We start from the raw sequence: 23,050 nt of genomic DNA on the forward strand, positions 1-23,050 counted from the left end.
TTTGTAACCGCTCTTAAAAAATGCCATAAAACCTTTGCCTCGTTGCGAAATGTTGAATGAATCTTACAATTGAATAGAAATGTGGCCTCAGAGCAGGTGTGTGTGTGTGTGTGTGTGTGTGTGTGTGTGTGTGTGTGTGTGTGTGTGTGTGTGTGTGTGTGTGTGTGTGTGTGTGTGTGTGTGTGTCAACTTGTCTGTCTGTATTGAAACATCTGGCAATTGTATGAATACATCTGTGAGTATTCTGATGTGTATCCCAGATGTTGAAGAAAACCAATCAGCCCCCATCAGCGTTTGGTGTTCGCCGGCATATGCGACTTAACAGAGTCTTTCCAGAAAGCTACAGATGGATGTGAGGGAGGATGCTATTCAAATCATTTATCTGCAATTAGTTTTTGATGCTTTTGCCTCGTTTCCACTGAGCAGCACAGTTTGGTTCGGCACGGTTCGGTATAGAAAGGTATTCCCGGGTTTCCACTGCCGACAATACACATACAGGTGAAACTCGAAAAATTTGAATATCGTGCAAAACTTCATTTATTTCAGTAATTCAACTTTATAGGTGAAAATAATATCTTATACAGACTCATTACATGCAAAGTGAGATATGTGAAGCCTTTATTTTTTATAATTGTGATTATTATGGCTTACAGTTTATAAAAACCCCAAATTCAAAATCTCAGAAAATTTGAATATTACATAAAATCAATAAAAAAAGGATTTTAAATACAGAAATGTCAGCCCTCTAGAAAGTATAATCATGCATATGTACTAAGTACTTGGTTTGGGCCACTTTTGCATGAATTATTGCCTAAATGCGGCGTGGCATGGATGCTATCAGCCTGTGGCACTGCTGAGGTGTTATGGAAGCCCGGGTTGATTTGATGTGGCCTTCAGCTCGTCTGTATTGTTGGGTCTGGTGTGTATCATCTTCCTCTTGACAATAGTCCATAGTTTCTCTATGGAGTTCAGGTCAGGAGAGTTGTCTGGCCATTCATGCACATTAATACCATGGTCAGTCAACCAGTTACCAGTGGTTTATGGTACTGTGGGCAGGTGCCAAGTCTAGCTGGAAATGGAAATTGTCATTACCATAAAGCTTGTCAACAGACAGAAGCATGAAGTGCTCTAAAATCTTCTGGTAGATGGCTGTGGTGACTTTGGACTTGATAACACAGTGGACCAACAGCAGCAGACGACATGATACTAGGACTGCAACTAACGATTATTTTGATAGTCGATTAATCTGTCGATTATTTTCTCGATTAATCGATTATTAATCGATTAGTTTTTTGGTCCGTAAAATGTCAGAAAATGGTGAAAAATGTTGATACATTTTCCAAAGCCCATGTTGACGTCCTCAAATGTATTGTTATGTCCAAAACACACAAATATTTCAGTTTACTGTCATAATAGGATTAAAGAAACCAGAAAATATTCACATTTGAGGAGCTGAAATCAGAGAATTTGGACATTTTTTATTAAAAAATGACTCAAAACGATTATCAAAATAGTTGGCGATTATTTTAATAATCGATTAATAATCGATTTGTCGATTAATCGTTGCAGCTCTACATGATACCTCAAATCATCACTGATCCAAATTAAATGTTGCGTTTCATTTGGAAATCAAGGTTCCACAGTCTAGAGGAAGAGTGGAGGGGCACAAAATCCAAGGGGCTTGAAGACCACTGTCGAGTTTCAACAGTCAGTGATGATTTGAGGCACCATGTCATCTGATGGTGTTGGTCCACTGTGTTATCAAGTCCAAAGTCACCACAGCTGTCTACCAGGATATTTTAGAGCACTTCATATTTCCTGTCTGTTGACAAGCTTTATGGAGATGTTGAATTACTTTTTCCAGCAAGACTTGACACCTGTCCACAGTGCCAAAACCACAAGTAACTGGTTGACTGACCATGGTATTACTGTGTTGATTGGCCAGACAACTCTCCTGACCTGAACCCAATAGAGAAACTATGGACTATTGTCAAGAGGAAGATAATACACACCAGACCCAACAATACAGACGAGCTGAAGGCCACTATCAAAGCAACCTGGGCTTCCATAACACCTCAGCAGTGCAACAGACTGATAGCATCCATGCCACACCGCATTTAGGCAATAATTTGTGCAAAAGGGGCCCAAACCAAGTACTTAGTACATATGCATGATTATACTTTCTAGAGGGCCGACATTTCTGTATTTAAAATCCTTTTTTTATTGATTTTATGTAATATTCTAATTTTCTGAGATTTTGAATTTGGAGTTTTCATAAGCTGTAAGCCATAATAATCACAATTATAACAAATAAAGGCTTGAAATATCTCACTTTGAATGTAATGAGTCTATATAATATATTAGTTTCACCATTTAGGTTGAATTACTGAAATAAATGAACTTTTGCACGATATTCAAATTTTTCGAGTTTCACCTGTACTTGGTAGGCGGGGTCAATGAGTCAATGCTGATAAACTCAATGAGGAGGAAAAAAACAGACTGCAGTGTGTAGCTCAAAAACAACTCTAGAACAAAAATGACTATGTTTCAAACGTGGCTCATAAAGAACAGTCAATCCATTTCTAAAATGTTTCCTGGGGATATTCTGACTGTGTCGCAGATGGTACGGACTAGTTTTGTTTAAATATAGAAAAAGACAACTTGTCCCCATCAAAGTTAAAAGCTTTGCGGTTAAAAGCACACATTTTCTTTTTTGTTTCAATGTTTTTGTAGTTATCTCCTTGTATGGAAAGTTTCTTCCCATATTTTTTTATATTCTTTCATAAGCAGACCATATGTGAGCTGCACAGTGAGCTCACTCTTTTTCTTCTCACGTTCAGCATTGCTATGAAAACTTCTGAAAGGCATCGCAGCAACCAACTCTGCAGTTCTTTTTTCAGTGGAAATGTAACATCCCCAATTCCATTTCATATCAAAAGAAGCTCTGCGGGATCCAGATCTGACCGAAAGTCACTGGCACTCTAAAATATAAGTACCAGTGTGTACCTAAAAGGGTACACATGCTTGTCTCAGGAGAGGTACCCTTTTTAAAGACAATTGAGTATCCCTCAGTTGTTTTTGTCGTTTCACATTGTGCTGAGAATAATTAGCCTAAATGCAGGCTTTGAAATTATGATAAGAAAATAGAGGCTAATATTGATAAACAAAATAATAATGATGTATTGTTGTTATTTTAATGATGTATTGTTGTAAATTATAATATTTATTGTCAATGTATGAAAAGTGTTCAATAATTAACATATTTGGCATTGAAATGGTGCAAATGTGTTTTCTCTTTCATATTGTGTGTGTTTGGGGGCGGTGACACACAACCCATCAACAATGTATTTCACCCTGAGGTTGACTTGGAACCTGTGTGTGCTGAAAAAAAATCTGGTAATTATACATTGCCTAGGCTCTGTAAACTGGTATCAAAACAAAGTGTATGTAAGCAAAGGGGGGCCCACCGTAGCTAGCCACATGCCCGTTTACAATTCTAGGCTGTGTTAAACTTCTGAGTAACTATCCCTTTTACTTGTGCCTTCTTTTTGTAGCTATGCATAGTGTAGTTTCCGGTGAACACTCAGGATCACAAGTGCAGAGGGGAGAGAAATGTTTAGACAGAGAAGCTCTGTAAGAACCTGGCAGGCTTTGTTTTTTGCAATGCATTGCTGTCCCTGATATTTCAGCATTTTTTCAAGGTACGGGGAGGAATTCAAGCCCACTGTTTAGTACATTCCTTTGTATCTGTCAAAAGAGTTTTAAGTACATTTCTTTTTAAATAGATGACAGTAGCTCTCAACTTTAAAAACAGTAACTAAGCTTTAAACCTAAGCTGTTTGTGACAACATTCAAAGTCTGTTTACCGAAAGTTTTTTCTTCAAGCTTACTTGTCAACGTACAGTCAACCGTTCACCGTAAGCTAGACAACGTGCACAAAAATTGTAAGTGCTTATGTTTTTCCCTGTCCCTGTCTTAAGGTTTTTGGTTTTCCGCTCCTATTTCATGTGGCAGCACAGTTTGATTCTTCCGCTTCTTCTCCTCTTTTCTTCCTCAAAGCCTGGGAAGGATCGATAAGCCAGCTTCAAGAGTCGGTCTAAGAAGTGTCTTTAGGGAAACTTTAAGGGGGGGGGGGGAGGAGATGTGTAGCTGGCCCTCTGCCATGTACCTGCCATAACATAATACCCAGAGCCGCTAGGGAATTAAGGAGACATGTCTTTCAGCTTAGGAGTTTTATTTTTGTAAAAATTAAATCTATGTTTAGCTGGTGGAGGTAGTCAAGCCAGTGAAGAAGTATGTGAGAACGATAAATCATTAGCAGATGAATCACAGCACTTTACATCCACCGAACCATCGCGCTGCTCCGCACTCTGCCGAACACACTGAAACCCCCCACTGACTCCATGATGTAGATGCATTTTTAAGCAGCTCGCCCACAGGCGGAGCAATCTATTATTTTTTCTCTTTTCTTCCCCCCTCTGATGAAAGAAATGTTTATTGCTCACTGCTTCCAATTGGATATTATGAGCTTTCTTGCTGAAGTTGGTACGTTTTGATCAAATTAGACAAATGGGGAATCATATGGATGAAAAACCAGGCTGAAGCATATGACTTTATCCCCAGCCAATACATGTAAAAAAAAAAGACAAGTATTAGGTGATATTGGTAAAAGTGCAGTTATGGCCTGTTTCTCGGTGGAGATGATTTAATCAACACATCACATTCATATACTTAAACCAACTGTATTATTCTATTGTGCCTCTCATACAAGAAATGCAGCTAAACGTGTTTTACAATTAAGGAATTACTGCACATTAAGTAAGTCAAGGCCGTCATCAGTATGTGCTGTGAAGTATAATCAAATTTTAAACTTTTGAAAGGTTTTTTTCTAAGAATATGGTTTTCTGATTCAAAAAGGATGTTCTATAGACAACCAGCCTATATTCTCTGAAGTTCTTGTGAATTTAATCACAAATGCTGTTACATTATTTACATACAGTATGTGTCAGGGAACAGACCACTGATCATCATGATCTAGCATCACAGATCATGGTCACAAAACATGTCCTTACAGCACTCCTGAAAAGTTTTGAGCGCATATCCTCTGTCTGAATATTGTTTGTTCTCTTGTGAATGTTATCGGAAAAAGGTGATAAGAAATAATAAAAGAAGACTGATGCAGAACTCTGGGAACACCACTCTCTTGATTTGAACTGCGTGGAATAATAATGTGTGTCTGGCAGTTGTTTTTTCTCAATATGAAATTATAATGACTTCTCACAGTGTTAGGACACATCTCCTGGGTCACTGAAGCAAAATTCTCAGTATACAGTATGTGCAGTGGAGGTTTCAAAGTTTCTACACCCCGCTGTGTAAGTTGCATATTTGAAGAAGACTGGCCTCCAAACTAGTTGTGACATCCCTGCTCGCTCGTATACATGTATTAAACTAATGTAAGGTTCACTGAAAAACCTTTCCACTCCAAGATATGCATGTGAAAACAAACTCTGAACAGAGAAACGTCAAAATGTACGGAATAAGACACGTTATAACTTTGGGTGTGCCAGAGAAAACTCCCGTTTTCCCCCTCCCCTCAGGTTAAGAGTCTGGGTGTCATCCTCGATAGCACACTGTCTTTTCAATCACACATAAACACTATCACCCGCACTGCCTATTTCCACCTCCGCAATATCAACCGTCTCCGGCCCTTCCTCACCCCTCACTCCACTGCCATCCTGGTCCACAGTCTAGTCACCTCAAGACTAGACTTCTGCAACTCCCTCCTCTTCGGTCTCCCCCAAAAAACCCTCCACAAACTACAACTGGTCCAAAACTCTGCAGCAAGAATCATCACTTCCGCATTCAATTCAAGGTCCTTCAATACCTTCAAAACCATCCATAACCTTGCCCCCCCATACCTAACAGACCTCATCCAAATATCCATTCCCTCCCGTGCACTCCGCTCCTCCTCCTCTGTTCACCTCACTGTCTCCTCTGCCCGTCTCAAGACGATGGGGAGCAGAGCCTTCAGCCGCTCTGCTCCCCTGCTCTGGAATGCACTACCCCCGACATCCGCAACACTGAATCCATAACCCAGTTCAAATCCAAACTCAAAACCCACCTTTTTAAATCTGCATACCCCACCTGAACCTACCTTCCTCATCACCTCACCACCCATTGTGTACTTATTTTAAACAGTTTTTAATTATATTTGTGTACCTGCCTTGCTTTTAAACTGTATATGTTTTTGAATTGTACGGCGACCTTGAGAGCTTTGAAAGGCGCCTCCAAATAAAATGCATTATTATTATTATTATTAGAAGTGAACAGGTATGTTCTCATAACTGAATAAACTAACTTTCCTCACAGGAAAATTGGATGTATGGAAGACTGTTTGGAGTGAGAAGGTTTCTGAAAGATAAATGTCTCACTGTTGTTGTTTACATCAGCAGGGCCCACAGTTTTGTTTGCAAAAATATTCTGGTTGTATGCTTGCTTCCAGGTACCTCAAAATAAATTATGATGATATAATTATTCAAAACTAAGAATTGAATGTGAAGAAAATATGTCTCGTAAACAAATGTAAACAAACCCCACTTGCCTGAAACTGCATAGTGCACCTTTAAAAGAAACCTGGCTATGATTAAAATACACCAACACCTCCCATACTCAGAGAAGGAAATCTGGATTCCTTTCATCCTTACAAAGTGAGCCCAAAAAAAGGTCTGGCTTTTGGGTATAGATTTGGAAGCATCCCCCACACACCATGATATCAAGAACCAAAACAGAGAAGCAAATCACACACCTCTCTCTCTCTGTCTTTTCAGCAGAAAGCAACTGTTCTGTCTCTAGAGAAATCTTCCTCTGCCTGTGAAGTCAGATCCTGATGTGAAAGGATCCAGCCATGGTCAATAAACTTAATTAAGTCTTCTACTTTTCACGAGTTCAAGAGCTGATGCCAAAATATATCTGCTGAGTGGCTTGACTCTGCTTTAAAGTTGTTTTTGTTTTTTTGGGGATTTTCAGCTTCACCCTGATAATGAGAAATTCCCCAAGACACACATTTACATTAACATCCAGTTAATCCCTTTTGGACATACACACACACACACACACACACACACACACACACACACACACACACACACACACATGCAAACGCACACACATCATGTTGAATACTCACACATACCAAAGTTACAGTGTGTGTGTGTGTGTTCTGAAATGTTCTCAAGTCACTTTGTGCAAGTCCAAGTCAAGTCTCTTATGGTTTTTTTTAAAAGTGTTTTCTGCTGCATGCCATTGGGTCTCTTTACAACATTAGTGACAGATCTTGCTTCCTAGTGTGCAGGCTTAGTGAGCCCATGAAAAAAAAAATTATGCGAGAAAATGTTCGCCTACACACATACTGTCAAAGATAAATGTAATCCTTTCAATAAGTGCAAAACATCACAATACAATCCTAAATTCTGAACACTATTGCTGACATTTGATCTGAACTACACTGCAAGGGCAACTATTAAAACAAAGTTATTCCTTGTATGAAAGTAAAACTCATAATGGAATAATATCATTAGCGCCTACAAAACATTATCAATGTATAACTTTATTCATACTGTATAGGCCTTCTCTATTGCTGAGGCCTACTGTCTGTTTGAATTATAAAACTATAAAAGAATTGTACGCTAAAATAACATGACCTGAACAACAGACTAACATTATTACAGTCAGGGCCGGCGGTAGCCAGGGGCCAGGGTGGGCCGTGCCCACCCAAATGTGGGCTGTGGCCACCCAATCAAAAACCCACTATCGGACGGACCTGTTCATTCGCTGTCCAAGAAAATGTCAAATAAAATTCAGACAATTAATTAATACTAAAGAATATACCATTACCATGCATTGCTTCTAATTGTATTATTGGGTGGGCAGGACAGCCTGCCTCCACCCGCTTATAGTGGTCACTGGTCAGCAGCGCCGGCCCGAGGCATAAGCGAAATGAGTGGTTGCTTAGGGTCCCGACTGCCACGGTGGCCCCCCCAATTTTTTTTTTTTTTTTTTTTTAGTTTGTGTGTTTGATATCAACATCATAGTAGGTGAATATAAATTATCATGCAATACAAGGAATACAATGTTTTGGTAGATTGTTAATATCTTAATAATTGAATCAGTTCATCTGGGAGGTAATCCGAGGTTAACTGATCACGTCACGTTCAAGTCCATGGCATGCACAGTGTGTATTGAGTTTATTTAAAAATATTTGAAAATGGGGCTGCCCTCAGTTGCCCATGCACTGTGTAGGCCTATAGTCTATAGCCTATTTCAGCCTCGTCTGTGGAAAAAAAGATGACTGGACAACAGAGTTCTTCTGCTTCGTTCCTCTCACTGCATTTAAATTAATTCATTATATTACAGAAAAATATGTCCCATAAAAGAATAAGAGCTCCAAGCCCATCCCAGAGGATCCTGCATAATATTTTATTTCTAATTTATATTTCTATGGAAAATCCATGTGTCTTTCTTCAATAGCTTCTAATTCATCCGACCCAGTGTCTCCAAATTATTTGTTCACACAAAATTCCTCAGATTTAGCCTCTTAATTTTCCTCTCAAAGTGCACCAGATTCATGCATTTCACTTTAAAAAGGTAAAAAAAAATCTCCCGGGCATACCCCCGGACTCCACTAGCAGGGTTGTGACCTTGGCTGGCTACTATTTTCACCCATTTGGACATCAGAGGCAATAGTGGAAAGTGGTGTGTATAGTATATAGCTCTGGACTACCACCATCCAGGTTGCCCAGTCCCAAAGCTTTCTCTTCAATCAGCTCAGGCTGCCTACAATTTGAAAAAAGATACATTATGTTGTATATAATGTATATTATATGTTATTCATAAACATTTGGGAAAAAAAACATGCAAGAATCAAATCTCCCACACAGCAACACTCAAAGTTTTTTTGCATATTGTGTTCCACACAATTCACAGTAAATGTGCCAAAAAGCAGACGCAGAGATCTTACAAGGGCTAAAAATTTCGGCTCTCTGCCCAGTGTGCCCACCTAAAATTTCTACAGGCCCACCCAAATCTAACTGTCTAGAACCGGGCCTGATTACAGTTAGGCTGGCTGATATCTACTGCTACTACTCATAGTTAAAACTGTATAAAAAAGAAAAAAAGCTGAGTGATCTGCTCTGATTGCAGCTGGAGTCGACAGAGTCTCCAAAAGTCACCAATATTTTTGTTAATAAATTCAATCACTTAAAGTTGATAACATGTTCTAAGGAGTTGGGCTTATTGATATCACGGCATGTTTCAACAGTGAGAAAAAAAATGCTGTCTACCCCACTCTCCCATGTTTAAGTCACTGGTATTTACCGCTAAGCTATCAGGGCATAAGGAGTGACCAATTTGTTCTCCTGTAAATAAAGCGTATCCAACATTTTTCATCTGATCGTAGTCCAACCCTCATCAGCACCATCAAAATCCATCCATTCTTGGCATTCACAATGTTTCAAAACTTTGGAAGAAAGTGTTCATCAAATTCTTTTTTAGAAAGTGGACCAATCATTTTCATCCAGATAGCATCAGTGAGAAATTCTGATCTCATTAATTTCCCCTACATTTTAGTCAGACAACAGCTCCATCTCTAGCACATCAGTAGGAAAACTGTAGTAGACTGTGATTCAGGGTGTATTCACACATGCCGTGTTTAGTTAGGTTGAAACGAACTCAGATGCACTTCCGCCTTCGGTGCGCATCTTTCAGACGTGTGAATACAGCAATCGCACTCGGGGGCGGACCAAACAAGCGGTCCGAGACCCAGCTGAAGAGGTGGTCTCGATGCGCTTCCATACGCACTCTGCTGCAGTTCGTTTGTGGTGTGAATTTGTCCGGACTCGATACGACCCAATTGCAGGAAGCACTGTGTCTTTTATCTTTTAATAAATCGCCGTCAGCTTCATATTATGGGAAAGTGTTGTTGTCGCCATTGTTAGGAAGATTAGTTGTGGTTTGACCGGGAGCCCCGAGCGAATATATTACATTTGATAGACAGGACGCGTAAACATGCTGATGTGTTCAGCGATCAGATGAAGGAGAGGGGAGCGTCTCCTGCACAGTGATAACAGGATCACGCCGCGCTTTGCATGAAGTGCGTGTTTTTATTTTGCTTCCCATGTTACGGGACCGTCAATACCATCCCTGTGTCAGTTTGGAGCTGAGCCGCGCCGAACTCACACTCAGCTAAATCAGCTGTGTGTCAGCTTGAGCCTATTCCTCGCGAGCCGTGCGTCCAGCAGCAAAAATACAGTAAATATTATGTTTCACATCGTAGGCTACAAGCCACACATTGACACAGGCCTACATGTTATAACCATATGAAACAACAATCATTTTATGTTTTTTTTTATTTATATGCTAGATGTAGACCTATTTATTTATTATTTTTAACCCCATATCGTATCAGTTATATATTTCTCAGTTTTCCCTTCGTGCTTCCTGCTTCTCTCCAGCCCAGAATGTCTGTCCAATGAATGAATTACCTCAGATCACTTGTGGTTTTACTTCTTAATGCTGGTTCACTTGCAAAAGGGGCAATATGAAAGTGGACCACACCAAACAAAAAAAATCTAAACTCTATTTGGTCTGGACCAAAGCAAGTGAACTAGCGGACTTTCTCTGTGTGAATACACCCTCAGTACAGCTGCATCTGTGTGTCTACACCAGCAATGTTCTAAACCGTACACATTTCTGCCAATGTCTTTTTTCCCATTTGCCACACACCACATTAACTAAACACTTTCTGCTGGATTGGGAGTACTTGGCCTAATTTACCAGAACTCTCTGAAAAAGCCAAGTGCCAGCTGTTAAGTTGCCACTTTGGTTTATCTTTTTATCAATTTACCCATAAGCAGGAGAGAGAAGATTTCTGGATAAGGAGCGTATTTGTTTTGAATTCATTAACATAAGGGTAGCAGCTGAGTGAGAACCCATTCCTTGGTTTACATGCAAGCGATTACAAAAGGGGAAAGGGAAAGAATAAAGGAGTGTTTTTTGTCTTTGGACACATGCATTTAATTGCAAGCTGAGGCACTCTCAAGAGACCCATTACTGTATTGGGAAATCAGACGTTCCCACAAATAATAAGGGACGGCAGATTCATTATTATGACGATGACAATCGACCTCCTGGAGCCATGCCTTCCAGGACAAACATATAGACGGCCCTCTTGATTTGTTTTGCTTTGTTCTTTCTCTGTTAAAATACAATAATTGTATTGCATTTTTGGTGCACAAATTGTATTTTTTTTCTTCTTTACAAGATAATGAACGCATAATCTTACAAAGAAAGTAGTTGCTCTGAAGTATCTTCCGTCCGCATCCAAAGGCAGAAGTGTTGATTGTCTCCTCCATGTGTCTGGAGGGCCTCTACCTTCTTAAATTACTGAAAGATTCCTTACAACTCTTATTTAGACTAGCATTTAGCTGGTTCTATGTACAAGGTGGCTTTAGACAGTGTGCCTGGTCAACACAAGGTTTGGTCCAATAATCCAAAAATGTGCTTTCGGCGGTCTATCGCAAGGCCACAGGAGTGTCTTATGTGGACACTATCTGAACTATTGCCTCTGAACCCTACACATTTTTGCACACCGCCTTTTACCTCATCATGTTTTTGGTAATATTGTGCAAAAAGCATGTAATATTTTGGTCTGATGTAAAATGTAAAGCTCCCCCACTTCCCGCACTGAAATTTCAACAGTGAATATCTATGCTGGATTACGTCAATATGAGGTAATGCACTACATATGATTTCTTACAGACGCGCCAGAGAAGTGGAGAAATGTTTCCTGGATTTTTTTTTCCCAGATTTCAAGTTAGTTAAATTTTTTCACATGAGGATTTCTCTATCTTCTCAACTTCCACTCAGCTGCTCAAACCACTCCGGGCCCTGAAGGGATTTACACCTGCAAGCTCTGACACTCCAAATGCAATACCTGTGGGCTTTTTCTCTGTTTGGTCCAGTCCCAGCTGAGAAAATTTTAATTTTTCAAAATCAATGTTATCAAAACGGGAAATAGTTATCTTTTTAGGTCAACTACAATGCCTTATGCACTTTTTCATGTTATTCAACATAAGTAAACCCCAGGCAGATGTATCTCCCCTTATGACTTCATAAGGAGAAGCCAAGCCCCCTTTATTACCAACCTAACTTAGCACTACCTCCACGTATGATAAGCACACCCCCAGATTCCCCCTGGATCTAACTGGCAGTTAAGAGTCAAACCAGCAGTTCAGGGCTGACTGGCAGACATGCTATTAAACGGAGCATTTTAAAAAGAGGCTCAAGATTGGAAATTCAGCAATGGCAATTGGCGCTCATCTTTATCGACCTGTGAAACTTTGTGACACGTGCTCTAGAAAAGGTGCCATTAAAATAAACTTGTCACAATCATCCGGTTGAGGCAAAACAAACTAATTAGGCTGCAGGATAAAGAACAATACAACGTGAAAGGTTGTTTCTTTTCTCCTATTCCCTCTCACTCCCTCCCTACCATAGCCCCAAGGTCACTTTTTAATTAGAGAGGCAGGTCCATCATTAAGAGAGGTTAGAGCAAGAGTCTACTCTCTTTATTTATTTAATTTTTTTCAGTAATGATTTTTTTGTATCATCACTCTCTTTACATCTTGGTAGCCTTAAAAGCAAATCAAACCAGGCAGGTATTGATTTTGCATCATTGATTAGACCAATGGGGGCTGCCCTAAGTGACGATACAAACAGAGAGAGAGCACACAGAGACAAACAATTAACCAATGAACTAACACTTTACTGGTCAAATAAACGTTTTAATTAACTTGTGTTATTATCGACTGAAGTACAAAATCGAATAACACTGTTTATCACAAATGTTAATGTATTCAATCAAATATGGAGTTCACTGTACATTCATTAATTGAATAACATTAAGTCAATGTGTGAGCGGCGGTTCCATTGTATTTTAAATACATATAATACAATCTACCGTACTTTTCGGCCTACAAGCCGCGACTTTTTCCCCGTTTTTCGACCCTGTTATTACACAGCACAATATATATTCTGTAGCTACTGGGGATGGGCGTTAGTAATCGAGTACTCGAGTACTCCTCGTTTCAAATGATCTCGATTGGTGGATGAGGAAAATCGTTTTTTGTTTTTTTTAGTGTTTGTAGCCTTTAGGCCGGCCGGCCGGCCGCCCCTATTTTAAAATGTTATATACGTGTACAAAACGGCACAAAACGGATATAAAGTTTAACAAAATTAAATATTTTGATCCAAGTTAAATAAACTAAGTGTTGTGTCAAACAGAAACCGCAAATAACTGCCACCTCCGTGCAGCGCAGCCAGTGTGTGGTCTCCACAGCACCGCGGAGCTGAATGCGGTGCTGGAAAACTTGGAAAGTCCCGTAAAGAAGCCAGGCTGACTTCGGGCACATTCGAGCAAACGACATTTAAGAAGCCTTTATTATGGAATATAGGATTGAGATTCAAAAGCCGACGGTGTAACGTTCCGTTAACGAGGAATTAGTCGCGGTAATTAGTCACGGACAGGAGTGAGCATTACGCGGTTGAAAATACTAGCCTACTACTTCTACTGCTTTGGTGAGTTATTTAGCCTATCTATGTGTTTAAATTGTAGGACAATAATTTTATTGTATTTGCTGCCCTTCTTATTTTAAATGTCTATTTTGAATGTTAGCCAACTACAGCCCATGCTTTTTTTCTCTCTCTTTTTTCTCTCTCCACCGCAGACCTACTCGATCGGTTTAAATTGTGGCCCGCTTATTTAATTACTTTCAGTTAGGAAAATGTGTTTTAAACTTGTGGAAAATAAATCCTTAACATCATATGGCAACTGTGACTGTTTGACATAAGCATTGAGCGCTTTATTGCGGTCAACCGTTATTCTGTAGACAGATGCGTTGCGTCCTAAAAATAGAAAAAAGTTTAACGAGGAATCGATTGATCCTCGAGGAATGCAAGCGATCACACGAGTAGCGAAAACACTCGTGCCCATCCCTAATAGCTACTATTGCACAAAATGGTAACACTTACGTACGTTATGCAAATATGCAACTTGTTTGTTGAAATGTGGGAGCTTCCTCAAGCAGCCATCTCTTTCCCGACAATCCCCTCTGTGCACGAACTCTTACATATGGTAATTAAACATTATAACACCTGCGGCTTATTGTCCAGTGCGGCATATAGTACGGAAAGTACGGTAGTTAATCGGGCGATTTTGCAGTTTACCACTTGTGTATCAATCTGCTAATCTACTTCCTGTGAGAAGCTCTCACCTACATGGAGCCCAGAACATTGCTTGCATCAGCCGGACAACCCGAATATGGGCGTCATACAACACTAGTATCGTCGCAATGCCTCAAACCAACAACTAATTCATTATGAATTTAACTAAACAGGTGAGACATATTAGCTTCCATGAACCCGAGCTTCCATTTGTGCATCATGGAGTTTGAGTTTAAGTCCCTTATTGAGAAAAAGAGGACAGGATTTTTTGATGATGATGATGATGATGATTATTATTATTATTATTAATTGCAGGTAAGTCTTAAAAACAGTAGGATTTTGTTTTCATGGAAACATATCTCGGAATTATGAGAATACATTGTAAGACGTTACTTGTTGTTGTGAAAAGGAGTGTGAGCCTACGCAGGTGATAAAAAACAGAGATGATTTGCTAAGCAGGGGTCGAGGTGCGGGCGGTTAGGGGCGTGCTCTGCAAGTCCGAGCCATTGATTGAGCTGTGAACAGTGTGTATGGATGTGAGGTAGTCATTCATTCACCAGCTCTGTGATCCGGGCTCCCTTCTCTCATTAACGGATCAACAATGAAAGGAGCACAGTATGAAAATTGCCTTCCCTCTGGTGAGCCGCCCATGGCTTTTTTTCCAAACTCAATCTGTATTCAGCGATTGTGATTGCAGCCCGAGCTCCGAAGCAGCAAGCAGTCACTTCACGCTACATCGAAATGTCATGTAGGGCCGCGACACCTCCTCCCATCACCACAGAGACGGGAGAGGAGGATGAAAGAGAAGGGGTTGCAAGGTGAAGAGGGAGAGTGTGAATATTGAATGCCTAATGTAATTTCCCTTCATCTGTGCTGCATGTGTCTTACACTGTGAAAGGGGGAGTGTTTACAAGGGGGGACCAGATGCAAGAACCACTGAGGATCCTCTCAGTACTCCAGCATGGTGCCCCCCCCCCCCCCCCCAACCAACCCAGAGCTGCACACCTCACTAAATTAACTGATGCTTTAACAGTGTGGTGAATAAAGAGTGTTTTTTAACTGTACACTCTTAGCCCTTCTTGACATTTTTAAAGCTATAGTCCATAATTTGTTCATGAATGTCGGATACATTCAAGTCATCGCCAAAAGAGTGGACAAAAAGTTGATAAAGCCCATCAGGTCCACAAAAGTCTCTGTATTGCTCAGTATGGCAGCATTTACAAAGTGGTGTCGCCCCACGACACTGGCGCAGAAGCTCAGGAAAAATCTCAAGAAGCGCCCAAGAAATGTTTCAGTCACTGATTCTAATGCTAAGAAGAAACCTGGACATGCAGCAGAAGGTATAAAATGTGCTATATGCGAAGGCTTACCTCATGTAGATGCGCCGACAGTGTTGTTGTTATTACTAATAATTCCTCATGGGGACATCAGAAGTTACACAATATAGCTTTAATGCATGCACCATTCTACTTGAACGTAGATTTCTTTAAAAAAAAAAAGAAACACGTGTGGTGTACGTTGCAAGCACATATTTTTTATAGGTGAAGGTAATATTGCAGTGAGTGTTATATCTACCTTAAAGAGGACCTATTATACTACTTTTCTGGTCTTAATTTCTTGTTTTACTTTGCTTTAGAGCAACCTGACACGAATCACATCACAAAAAACTATGTAGATTTTCGGGAAGCTCTTTCTCTTATTTTGGCGATCCAGCACGTCCTGTCAACACTTGAGTGTGTGTGCTTCGGCAATCTCTGCTCCCTCCGCCTGTGCATCGGCCATCTCCGCTACCCTCCCCCCCCTCCTGCAAACCCCACTCCGTTGTGATTGGTTACCTTCCTTCCGGAACACTTTCAGTGGCGGGAAGCGCGAGCATGGACCTATAAGGGCGCGAGGCAGACGCGAACAGGGAAGTGACAGCATTACCATACATGGAAACATCCGCGTGGTCACTTCACAAATTTTTATGCGACGTCACAAATTATGAAAGGGTAGACCGCTTTGAAGACGTGACTTCTCGACTGGCTAGAATAGTGTTTAGTGCTCTGCACAGACACCCCAGACGGTCAGCAGGGAATACGTCGAAATGCATGTAAGTCATTATTTGATAATTTGGTATGGTTAAGCATGACTATGAATCATCATAACAACGTTTATAGGTCATAAAAGTCAAAAAGCATCATAGGTCCTCTTTAAGGCCCTGAGGCATCGTGCATTTGTTAGACAGTCAACCGAAAGCTGACGGGGCGGAATTTAATAACCATTTCACAAGTGCAGAGCATGTCAGATGTTTTGTATCCATCCTTGCTGCGTGCCTCTATGGCAACGTTGCTCAGTCTATCTGTCCACCACTTTGGAAATATGTCAAAAGCTATCCAACGTATTGCCTTAGAATCTGCTACACACATGCATGCCCCCATTCAAGATAGTATAATCATAATCATTTTGGTGCCTTGACTTAATGTTCTCTTTTTTTAAGGGCACACTGCACCTCCGCATGCAAAGCCTCCACATTTTTGCCCAAATGAGCTTTAATAGCACATGTTTTTGGTCAATCGCTTTTTAATAAATGTTATTAATGTTTGTATTTGATATTTCTAAACATTTGTGTATTTTATCTTATCCGACTTCTAACTTCGAGGTTACGTTTTAATGGAATTAAACACTGAATTTGTCCCAATGCATGTCTGATTTAGATTTCCTTCTATTTCGTCTACTATCTCCAGTTAAAGCCTTGAATTACAGTTTAAAAACATAAAATCAACTATTGAAAGAGTGCTTTTATTGATACTTCTTCATTGAAGCAATTACCCCTTACCAGATATTCAACTTTTTTAACTAAATTTTTTACAAAACATGTGCCCAGAAAAGAAAATATATACATCCAGGATGGAAGAGTGTCAAGACAAGAGACATAGGCCAGGACACACTGCAAGTTCTGGAGCTGTAAGACTTCAATAAACAATAACTCATTCATATTGAAACCCTGTGGACAGGTGAAGACATTTTCCAAAGCTGCATTACTTTCCCCCGAAAAAAATATATTGCACATATCTTCCAGACAAGGTCCCCAAAGCCTATTTAATAATGGAATGTGTACAGGAACACACACTGTGGAACACTCATGTATTTCTTATTATTTTAGCAAGCTCCCAGACCACACACACACACACACACACCATCTGAAAAACTCTCTGAAGCCTCAGATGTTCTACGCAGCAGGGCTTGCATGGATATTTCTGGACTGCGAGATGATTATTACAATTAACACTCAGCAGGCTATACTGCCGAGTTGCCAAGACCAGTAGGAGGGATGATGGCAAACGCAATACCTGTACAATTAAAGACAACCTTAGGATTCATATGGGAGCTCAGAGATAAAGTAGTGCACAAAAAACATGACTATGACTGTATGTCATGGTACATAACGAACATTTGAATGTGAAAAAAGTAAAATCCCACTGTTGTGAGTCCAAACACCTGCTCCTCATCTGCTGTTTGTGTGTCACTGCCTCCAAAACATTATAATTAAATAAAAGCTTATAATTGGTTCTCTATTTCACCAGAGTGATCATCATTATACTTTGCCAGGTGCTTACTTACATTAAAATAGTTTATTATAGAATTGTTTCATGAATGTTGGAATAAATGTGCAAATGTGGTAATGTCTAACTCATTATGTGTACATTTGCATCGCTTTAAAAAAAACTAAAATCCAGATGTTGGATAAAGCCAGAGTGAGAACCTTTATTTAGTACAACATATTCGAGTCCAACATTTTTACAGTACAGATTTTTGATGAAGCCTTTTTTTTTATTTGATAGACAAAGGAAATATTATGTACCGGTATTAAAATGCAACGTTTGCATGTTTAAAAGGCATAATGAATCAGACAAATATTAACATATGAACATATTGCTTGTTGATAACCTTCAAAATAGTGCTTAGAATGATTATGGAAAGTTCCTTTGGAAGTTGAGATTCCAGTATCGAAAAAAAATAAAATTGAGATAATGGCGATTAAAGATGGGAGAAATATACAGACACAAACAGACAAGGTTCAGTAAAATAAACTTACGTACTCACTAATGTACATTTTGGACCTTTTATTTATACTTGTATGAAAGAAGCCAAACATCTCAAAATTGACCAGTGCATGAGAAAACAATGCTCTTTTTTCCTACAGTGTCTTGCCTTAACTGACAAACAAAAAGGTCTGTACCTGTGTCTTACTTGTTTAAATTCCTATGTAGTGAAGTGCAGTGTGCTGTTAGGATTTGGATGCTGGAATGGACTGGACTGACCCCCTCAAGCTGTTTGACTGTCTAATCAGGCTTATAAAGTCAGGCTGCAGCTGAGTCGTGAACCCCTCGAGTGCATCAAAAATGTATACACTTCATGTGGCCGGTTGACAGACACATCTCCTCCAAGCCATGTCCAAGGCCATATATTTAAGGAAGAGGCAGCATATCCAAGCCTTTCCTCTGAGGAGAAGGAGGATTATGTGCGAGCTACACAATCTCCTCAGCAGTGAATGAGCCGTGTGGAGATACGTGAGCACATGCCTTTTCTTCAATGTGGGGCGGAGACACCAAAGTATAGGAACAAGTGGTCTTTTCAATGTCGACTTGGCTACAGTTGCAGACGTGTGTCCTCTCGCCAACAAATGATGAGGTGGTGATATGTGCCACATTGGCTCAATCACCATTGGTTTAACTTGATAGATAGGAACTTAACAAGAACTAAATGAAAATCTAACGTACAACTTTACCATCAGCAGTATGAAGCCAGCAGTATCACACTTCACTAGCTGGCACATTTTCAAAACAAAATGCTGCGACTGGCTTAATTAAACAGCAGCTTTTTTACACCAACTTGTTGGTCCACCTAATTGCTTTCAACTTCCCTGCCCTGTCTGTAGCACCGACACAGCCCCGAGCCCAGCAGCGGAAATGTTAAACTCAAAACATTCTCCAGTTGCACCATGCAGAGTAAATTCTGGGGAATTTGGGGCATCATAACTGCCTGGTGTGGTAGTAGTGCCCCGCTAGGCCTTGCAGAGAGCGGAACAGTTGGATAAAAGTACCACAGAGGGTGTCCTCACAAGCCTGCCAGGCATTTACAACACACGGTGCAGGACCAATGCCCGTAGAATCATAGAGGATTCAAGCCTCTTTGAACTGTTGCCATCGGGAAAGCCCTACTGCAGTCATGGAGCCAGAATGGAGAGGCTAAAGAGGAGCTACCTCCCTCAGGCCAACCCAATTCTGAACAAAGTCGCTGCCAGGGTTCCTGGTGGAGTAACACCTTCGCTGTTGACGATTTACCTCCACCCTTCCTCTGCTTCCCTTTAATATCGGCACATTATTCCTATCTTTAGCATGTACTGTATTTATGTATTTACTTCTCTTGTTGTTCATATTGTATTTTTGATCCTTTATGCAAAGCAAAGTACCTTTTCACTTTACAACGTAGAGATATATTGCATATGTGACAGAAAAGCTTGAATTTACACATTGATTCCCACTGACATCATGGATCTTAGTTTCATAAATACCCATTTTTTAATGGCTCAGTCATTTTCTGAAAACAGCTCGGCCTTGTATTTTTAACAAGCGTTCTTCAAACAGACTATTTTCAGCAGAGGATTGATCCACATTTGGTAGCCTGGTGAGACCAGCCTGTTCTTGTAAGCTGCAAATGTATTTCTCTCCCCCTGATCAGTCTGGACTTTCTCCAATCTTCGTCTGCTTGTGTAAGGCAGCCCCCTGATTTGTTCATGTAGTCATCAATCTAGCCTCCAGTCTGGACCCTCCCCACTTTCCATCCGTTAGTGGACAGCAGCCCCTGATTTGTTTTGTAGTCAAATTGGATCGAAGAATATCTGTTTGGGATATGGCTGGACTCACGAGGCTTGATCGACGAGTACATGAACCAATCAGAAGCTGCCTTCCACTATAAAGCTGCGAACACACCGCACTGGCCCCCTGCGGCGGTTGGCCGCGTGAACGCAAGTTGCTCGCCGCTTGATCATATTGGGCCATACATTCCTGACGCCGATTCTGAGATCAGACCCGTCACACTTACGGTGCAACAGCAACAACAACATGGTCCAGCTGTGCCAAAAAATACAGATGTAGGTACACTGTGTAACCAGCGGCAGTCATGTCACAAATAGCATTAAAACAGCATGAAGACGCACCCCGATCGCAAATACACACATTAACAGCAATTCAGCAACATACTAAACACAATAACAACAGCGGTGTATGCTCAGCGGCAAAAATGAAGGCAGACATCAGCCTACCTGAAAGTGAAAGTGGCGGGTGAACAACACCGGTGCTTTGCTGAACTATATTGGAATTCCACACGGACACTGCCATCAAGTTTGGGTTCATATTATCCTCCGGAACGGCACACAGATGGGTGAGTTTCACCAAGCTAACCGGCGCTACCTTGGCTAAAGTACAACCAACAGCTAAACAGATGCAAAATACACATATTTGCAGAATGTATTGGAAGCACTATGTCCTCACTCCACACGCCCACCTCGTCTTGCAGACCACTGGGCAATCTCAGCGCTGATTGGCTATCATGGCGGGGCGACGCCAAAAAGATAAATATTTTCATCTTCTGCGTACGCCGCATATGTTGGCCGCGCCACAAATGGTAGCACCTTCGATTCACGTGCTTCGATGAGGCGCTACCACGCGCCGCGGAAACGCCCCCCACTGGACGCCGATTATTGGGTGGACGCGCGGCCACGCGCTAGTACATTGACTTTGTATGTAATCTCGCCGCGCGGCCAGTGCGGTGTGTCCGCAGTTTTAAGGACAAACGTTAGGTCTGAACACGGGTCCTGAGTGGCCAGGTCATTTTTTGACCAGCCTCCTCCGCACGGAGATTAGCCATACTTGTCTGCGGGAGAATTAATGAATGTGGAGCTTGTGAGATCAGGCTGGTTTCACCAAGTTAGAACATTTGGAGCTAGAGTTACTAACTCAAAAAGGTTCATTTAGTGTAACTTGATAAATGAACTTGTATGTTCATGTAAACAGACTAGTAGTATTCATTTGTTTGTACCTTGACATGTTTCGACTACTTCCTGCAGTCTTCTTCAGAAGCGTCAGCTGTTGCTGTGACGCGCGTTGTGTCAGCTGATGTTATAGACAACCAGCCGTCCCGCCAGAAGAGGCAGGACGGCTGGTCCTCTGCCGTCCGTCCGTTCTATGGAGAACTGCATCCCAGGTGTCAGACAGCATGTATGCCCCCTCGTCCCGGTTTACTGTCCCCTGGGCCCGTTTCCTGATCTCTACTGCCTCCCTGATCCAACGTTGATCTTCAAACATGGAGATGATGAAAGGGAAATGGGCAGAAGTAAACAGACCTGAAGGAGTTTGGCTTCTTCACGGATGTAAACATACACAGAAAACCATTCACACAAACTGGGTGTGTGGCTTTACTGGATAGGCTCTGATGAATAAAATCAATGATTTTGTCTGAGCTTGTCATCACGCTGTTCACATCAAATGACTTCAGATGGACAGAAGGCCAAATGGCTTCACTGGCTTTTACAGTTTTTTTCGATCGCTAAACCACAGTGGGCACAACTGTAGCTCAATGTGCAAAACTCTAACTACAGTCTGCACTACCAACAGTCATTGGAGCTGAACAGTTCATTTCACCTGCAAAACAGGTTCAGTGCAGCAAACACTATGAACCAGCCTCATTGAGATAACACACACTGTCACTCAGAACCTGCTCAGAGTATAAACACTAGCATCAAACCCCAATACACAAATTACAAACTTTTAATCTTTACAGTTCGAATAATATGAGTTATTTCACACAAATTACATAATATTTTCTTTGATGAAAGGGTGAAATTATTTCACATGAAATTTTTATTTTATAAAATACCATTTTTTTTTAGGAAAACAAAAAGAAATGAAAATCAGAAGTTTGCTTCAATAGATACACATTTTGTATACTTTATTGAAAACATTTCCAAATGTAGTATTTATCTGTGTAAATATTCTAAAATTGTAATACAGAAATCAATTCCTGTAATGTTGTCATTTACTGTAAGGATGCAACTCTAAGCTGTTTGTTTGGTGGAAAATTCGTATTACAGATGCAACTTTAGATTTTTGCAGATTGGGTTGCACTCTCAACCCTGCCTCTCTCAATGAGAGACCATGATTCACAACAGGGTCTATCAGTGTTGCCCTTACTGTATTTCATCAGACATTACAGCTCTGTCTTCTAGGTCTTCCTCCACACATCCACACTCTCACTGCCACTCTTCTACCTCCAACAACCTGTCTTCCTGGGTCCATTTCCAAAAAAATATATATTTTTGAGCTTTCCCTTTATACTGTATGTTCACTAACAAGTCTAAACAAGACATCTTAGTGTTTGAGTTGAAATTTCAATCCGCAGTGTTTAAAAGGGATTCATTCTGTTTTGAATGTGTGGTTTATAGTTGTGGCAGCAGTGTGTTAGCATTTGAAAAAAGTGCTGGAAATCCACAGTGTTGTGCAGGCTGTGGTTAAGCCATGAGATAGGTGTGTAGAGTTTTGAAAGTTGTGTATAAGCAATGAAAAACAAGTTAAAACGAGCTACAGTTTGGTCCGAATGAACCACTGCTCTGCATACTGTTGTTAGAGTTTTGCACTTGCCCACTGTGGTTTAGCAATCGTAAAAAACTGTAAGTTATGTTAACAGACAGAAAAAGGAAAACACTGTGTGAATACACAGTTTGGTTTGAACA

This window comes from Ammodytes marinus, assembly GCF_949987685.1.
Source record: "Ammodytes marinus genome assembly, chromosome: 9".
Lineage (NCBI taxonomy): Eukaryota > Metazoa > Chordata > Actinopteri > Uranoscopiformes > Ammodytidae > Ammodytes > Ammodytes marinus.